Genomic DNA, 6,177 nt, shown 5'->3' on the forward strand with positions numbered 1-6,177 from the left:
TAGGGAACTTGGAGCTAGGGTTAGGGTTTCTATGGGTAGGGCACTTGGAGCTAGGGTTAGGGTTCCTATGGGTAGGGCACTTGGAGCTAGGGTTAGGGTTCCTATGGGTAGGGCACTTGGAGCTAGGGTTAGGGTTCCTATGGGTAGGGCACTTGGAGCTAGGGTTAGGGTTCCTATGGGTAGGGCTTCCCACCCTAGGGTTAGGGTTCCTAAGTGTAGGGCCCTTGGAGCTAGGGTTAGGGTTCCTATGAGTAGGACACTTGGAGGTAGGGTTAGGTTTCCTATGGGTAGGGCTTCCCACCCTAGGGTTAGGGTTCCTAAGTGTAGGGCCCTTGGAGCTAGGGTTAGGGTTCCTATGGGTAGGGCACTTGGAGCTAGGGTTAGGGTTCCTATGTGTAGGGCACTTCGAGCTAGGGTTAGGGTTCGTATGGGTATGGTGTCCCACCCAAGGGTAAGGGTTCCTATGTGTAGGGCACGTGGAGTTAGGGTTAGGGTTCCTATGGGTAGGGCTTCCAGCTCTAGGGTTAGGGTTCCTATGGGTTGGGCACTTGGAGCTAGGGTTAGGGTTCCTATGTGTAGAGCACTTGGAACTAGGGTTAGGGTTCCTATGGGTAGGGCTTCTAGCCCTAGGGTTAGGGTTCCTATGGGTAGGGAACTTGGAGCTAGGGTTAGGGTTCCTATGGGTAGGGCACTTGGAGCTAGGGTTAGGGTTCCTATGGGTAGGGCACTTGGAGCTAGGGTTAGGGTTCCTATGGGTAGGGCTTCCCGCCCTAGGGTTAGGGTTCCTGTGGGTAGGGAACTTGGAGCTAGGGTTAGGGTTCCTATGGGTAGGGCACTTGGAGCTAGGGTTAGGGTTCCTATGGGTAGGGCTCTTGGAACTAGGGTTAGGGTTCCTATGGGGAGGGCTCTTGGAGCTAGGGTTAGGGTTCCTATGGGTAGGGCTTCCCACCCTAGGGTTAGGGTTCCTAAGTGTAGGGCCCTTGGAGCTAGGGTTAGGGTTCCTATGGGTAGGGCTTCCCGCCCTAGGGTTAGGGTTCCTACGTTTAGGGCCCTTGGAGCTAGAGTTAGGGTTCCTATGTGTAGGACACTTGGAGGTAGGGTTAGGGTTCCTATGGGTAGGGCTTCCAGCCCTAGGGTTAGGGTTCTTAAGGGTAGGGCACTTGGAGCTAGGGTTAGGGTTCCTATGGGTAGGGCACTTGGAGCTAGGGTTAGGGTTCCTATGGGTAGGGCACTTGGAGCTAGGGTTAGGGTTCCTATGGGTAGGGCTCTTGGAGCTAGGGTTAGGGTTCCTATGGGTAGGGCTTCCCACCCTAGGGTTAGGGTTCCTATGGGTAGGGTACTTGGAGCTAGGGTTAGGGTTTCTATAGGTAGGGCATTTGGAGCTAGGGTTAGGGTTACTATGGGTAGGTCACTTGGAGCTAGGGTTAGGGATCCTATGGGTAGGGCTTCTCAACCAAAGGGTTAGGATTCTTAAGGGGAGGGCACTTGGAGCTAGGGTCAGGGTTCCTAAGCGTAGGGCCCTTGGAGCTAGGGTTAGGGTTCCTATGAGTAGGACACTTGGAGGTAGGTTTAGGGTTCTTATGGGTAGGGCTTCCAGCCCTAGGGTTAGGGTTCTTAAGGGTAGGGCACTTGGAGCTAGGGTTAGGGTTCCTATGTGTAGGGCACTTGGAGCTAGGGTTAGGGTTCCTATGGGTAGGGCACTTAGAGCTAGGGTTAGGGTTCCTATGGGTAGGGCACTTGGAGCTAGGGTTAGGGTTCCTATGGGTAGGGCTTCCCACCCTAGGGTTAGGGTTCCTAAGTGTAGGGCCCTTGGAGCTAGGGTTAGGGTTCCTATGAGTAGGACACTTGGAGGTAGGGTTAGGGTTCCTATGGGTAGGGCTTCCCACCCTAGGGTTAGGGTTCCTAAGTGTAGGGCCCTTGGAGCTAGGGTTAGGGTTCCTATGGGTAGGGCACTTGGAGCTAGGGTTAGGGTTCCTATGTGTAGGGCACTTCGAGCTAGGGTTAGGGTTCGTATGGGTATGGTGTCCCACCCAATGGTAAGGGTTCCTATGTGTAGGGCACGTGGAGTTAGGTTTAGGGTTCCTATGGGTAGGGCTTCCCGCTCTAGGGTTAGGGTTCCTATGGGTTGGGCACTTGGAGCTAGGGTTAGGGTTCCTATGTGTAGGGCACTTGGAGCTACGGTTAGGGTTCCTATGGGTAGGGCTTCCAGCCCTAGGGTTAGGGTTCCTATGGGTAGGGCTTCCAGCCCTAGGGTTAGGGTTCCTATGGGTAGGGCACTTGGAGCTAGGGTTAGGGTTCCTATGGGTAGGGCACTTGGAGCTAGGGTTAGGGTTCCTATGGGTAGGGCTTCCCGCCCTAGGGTTAGGGTTCCTGTGGGTAGGGAACTTGGAGCTAGGGTTAGGGTTCCTATGGGTAGGGCACTTGGAGCTAGGGTTAGGGTTCCTATGGGTAGGGCTCTTGGAACTAGGTTTAGGGTTCCTATGGGTAGGGCTCTTGGAGCTAGGGTTAGGGTTCCTATGGGTAGGGCTTCCCACCCTAGGGTTAGGGTTCCTAAGTGTAGGGCCCTTGGAGCTAGGGTTAGGGTTCCTATGGGTAGGGCTTCCCGCCCTAGGGTTAGGGTTCCTACGTTTAGGGCCCTTGGAGCTAGAGTTAGGGTTCCTATGTGTAGGACACTTGGAGGTAGGGTTAGGGTTCCTAGGGGTAGGGCTTCCAGCCCTAGGGTTAGGGTTCTTAAGGGTAGGGCACTTGGAGCTAGGGTTAGGGTTCCTATGGGTAGGGCACTTGGAGCTAGGGTTAGGGTTCCTATGGGTAGGGCACTTGGAGCTAGGGTTAGGGTCCTATGGGTAGGGCACTTGGAGCTAGGGTTAGGGTTCCTATGGGTAGGGCACTTGGAGCTAGGGTTAGGGTTCCTATGGGTAGGGCTTCCCGCCCTAGGGTTAGGGTTCCTGTGGGTAGGGAACTTGGAGCTAGGGTTAGGGTTCCTATGGGTAGGGCACTTGGAGCTAGGGTTAGGGTTCCTATGGGTAGGGCTCTTGGAACTAGGGTTAGGGTTCCTATGGGTAGGGCTCTTGGAGCTAGGGTTATGGTTCCTATGGGTAGGGCTTCCCACCCTAGGGTTAGGGTTCCTAAGTGTAGGGCCCTTGGAGCTAGGGTTAGGGTTCCTATGGGTAGGGCTTCCCGCCCTAGGGTTAGGGTTCCTACGTTTAGGGCCCTTGGAGCTAGAGTTAGGGTTCCTATGTGTAGGACACTTGGAGGTAGGGTTAGGGTTCCTATGGGTAGGGCTTCCAGCCCTAGGGTTAGGGTTCTTAAGGGTAGGGCACTTGGAGCTAGGGTTAGGGTTCCTATGGGTAGGGCACTTGGAGCTAGGGTTAGGGTTCCTATGGGTAGGGCACTTGGAGCTAGGGTTAGGGTTCCTATGGGTAGGGCACTTGGAGCTAGGGTTAGGGTTCCTATGGGTAGGGCACTTGGAGCTAGGGTTAGGGTTCCTATGGGTAGGGCTCTTGGAGCTAGGGTTAGGGTTCCTATGGGTAGGGCTTCCCACCCTAGGGTTAGGGTTCCTAAGTGTAGGGCCCTTGGAGCTAGGGTTAGGGTTCCTATGGGTAGGGCTTCCCGCCCTAGGGTTAGGGTTCCTATGGGTAGGGAACTTGGAGCTAGGGTTAGGGTTTCTATGGGTAGGGCACTTGGAGCTAGGGTTAGGGTTCCTATGGGTAGGGCACTTGGAGCTAGGGTTAGGGTTCCTATGGGTAGGGCTTCTCAACCAAAGGGTTAGGATTCTTAAGGGGAGGGCACTTGGAGCTAGGGTCAGGGTTCCTAAGTGTAGGGCCCTTGGAGCTAGGGTTAGGGTTCCTATGAGTAGGACACTTGGAGGTAGGTTTAGGGTTCTTATGGGTAGGGCTTCCAGCCCTAGGGTTAGGGTTCTTAAGGGTAGGGCACTTGGAGCTAGGGTTAGGGTTCCTGTGGGTAGGGCACTTGGAGCTAGGGTTAGTGTTCTTATGGGTAGGGCTTCCTGCACTAGGGTTAAGGTTCATCTGGGTAGGGCACTTGGAGCTAGGGTTAGGGTTACTATGTTTAGGGCTTCTCAACCAAAGGGTTAGGATTCTTAAGGGGAGGGCACTTGGAGCTAGGGTCAGGGTTCCTATGGGTAGGGCTTCCAGCCCTAGGGTTAGGGTTCCTATGGGTAGGGCTTCCCGCCCTAGGGTTAGGGTTCCTGTGGGTAGGGAACTTGGAGCTAGGGTTAGGGTTCCTATGGGTAGGGCACTTGGAGCTAGGGTTAGGGTTCCTATGGGTAGGGCTCTTGGAACTAGGGTTAGGGTTCCTATGGGTAGGGCTCTTGGAGCTAGGGTTAGGGTTCCTATGGGTAGGGCTTCCCTCCCTAGGGTTAGGGTTCCTAAGTGTAGGGCCCTTGGAGCTAGGGTTAGGGTTCCTATGGGTAGGGCTTCCCGCCCTAGTGTTAGGGTTCCTACGTTTAGGGCCCTTGGAGCTAGAGTTAGGGTTCCTATGTGTAGGACACTTGGAGGTAGGGTTAGGGTTCCTATGGGTAGGGCTTCCAGCCCTAGGGTTAGGGTTCTTAAGGGTAGGGCACTTGGAGCTAGGGTTAGGGTTCCTATGGGTAGGGCACTTGGAGCTAGGGTTAGGGTTCCTATGGGTAGGGCACTTGGAGCTAGGGTTAGGGTTCCTATGGGTAGGGCACTTGGAGCTAGGGTTAGGGTTCCTATGGGTAGGGCACTTGGAGCTAGGGTTAGGGTTCCTATGGGTAGGGCTCTTGGAGCTAGGGTTAGGGTTCCTATGGGTAGGGCTTCCCACCCTAGGGTTAGGGTTCCTAAGTGTAGGGCCCTTGGAGCTAGGGTTAGGGTTCCTATGGGTAGGGCTTCCCGCCCTAGGGTTAGGGTTCCTATGGGTAGGGAACTTGGAGCTAGGGTTAGGGTTTCTATGGGTTGGGCACTTGGAGCTAGGGTTAGGGTTCCTATGGGTAGGGCACTTGGAGCTAGGGTTAGGGTTCCTATGGGTAGGGCTTCTCAACCAAAGGGTTAGGATTCTTAAGGGGAGGGCACTTGGAGCTAGGGTCAGGGTTCCTAAGTGTAGGGCCCTTGGAGCTAGGGTTAGGGTTCCTAAGAGTAGGACACTTGGAGGTAGGTTTAGGGTTCTTATGGGTAGGGCTTCCAGCCCTAGGGTTAGGGTTCTTAAGGGTAGGGCACTTGGAGCTAGGGTTAGGGTTCCTGTGGGTAGGGCACTTGGAGCTAGGGTTAGTGTTCTTATGGGTAGGGCTTCCTGCACTAGGGTTAAGGTTCATCTGGGTAGGGCACTTGGAGCTAGGGTTAGGGTTACTATGTTTAGGGCTTCTCAACCAAAGGGTTAGGATTCTTAAGGGGAGGGCACTTGGAGCTAGGGTCAGGGTTCCTATGGGTAGGGCTTCCAGCCCTAGGGTGAGGGTTCCTATGGGTAGGGCACTTGGAGCTAGGGTTAGCGTTCCTACGTGTAGGGCTTCCCGCCCTAGGGTTAGGGTTCCTAAGTGTAGGGCCCTTGGAGCTAGGGTTAGGGTTCCTATGGGTAGGGCACCTGGAGCTAGGGTTAGGGTTCCTATGGGTAGGGCACTTCGAGCTAGGGTTAGGGTTCGTATGGGTATGGTGTCCCACCCAAGGGTAAGGGTTCCTATGTGTAGGGCACGTGGACTTAGGGTTAGGGTTCCTATGGGTAGGGCTTCCAGTTCTAGGGTTAGGGTTCCTATGGGTTGGGCACTTGGAGCTAGGGTTAGGGTTCCTATGTGTAGGGCACTTGGAGCTAGGGTTAGGGTTCCTATGGGTAGGGCTTCCAGCCCTAGGGTTAGGGTTCCTATGGGTAGGGAACTTGGAGCTAGGGTTAGGGTTCCTATGGGTAGGGCACTTGGAGCTAGGGTTAGGGTTCCTATGGGTAGGGCTTCCCGCCCTAGGGTTAGGGTTCCTATGGGTAGGGAACTTGGAGCTAGGGTTAGGGTTCCTATGGGTAGGGCACTTGGAGCTAGGGTTAGGAACTATGGGTAGGGCACTTGGAGCTAGGGTTAGGGTTCCTATGGGTAGGGCTCGTGGAGCTAGGGTTAGGGTTCCTATGGGTAGGGCTTCCCACCCTAGGGTTAGGGTTCCTAAGTGTAGGGCCCTTGGAGCTAGGGTTAGGGTTCCTATGGGTAGGGCTTCCCGCCCTAGG

This window comes from Mauremys reevesii, linkage group 27 (genome assembly GCF_016161935.1).
Source record: "Mauremys reevesii isolate NIE-2019 linkage group 27, ASM1616193v1, whole genome shotgun sequence".
Lineage (NCBI taxonomy): Eukaryota > Metazoa > Chordata > Testudines > Geoemydidae > Mauremys > Mauremys reevesii.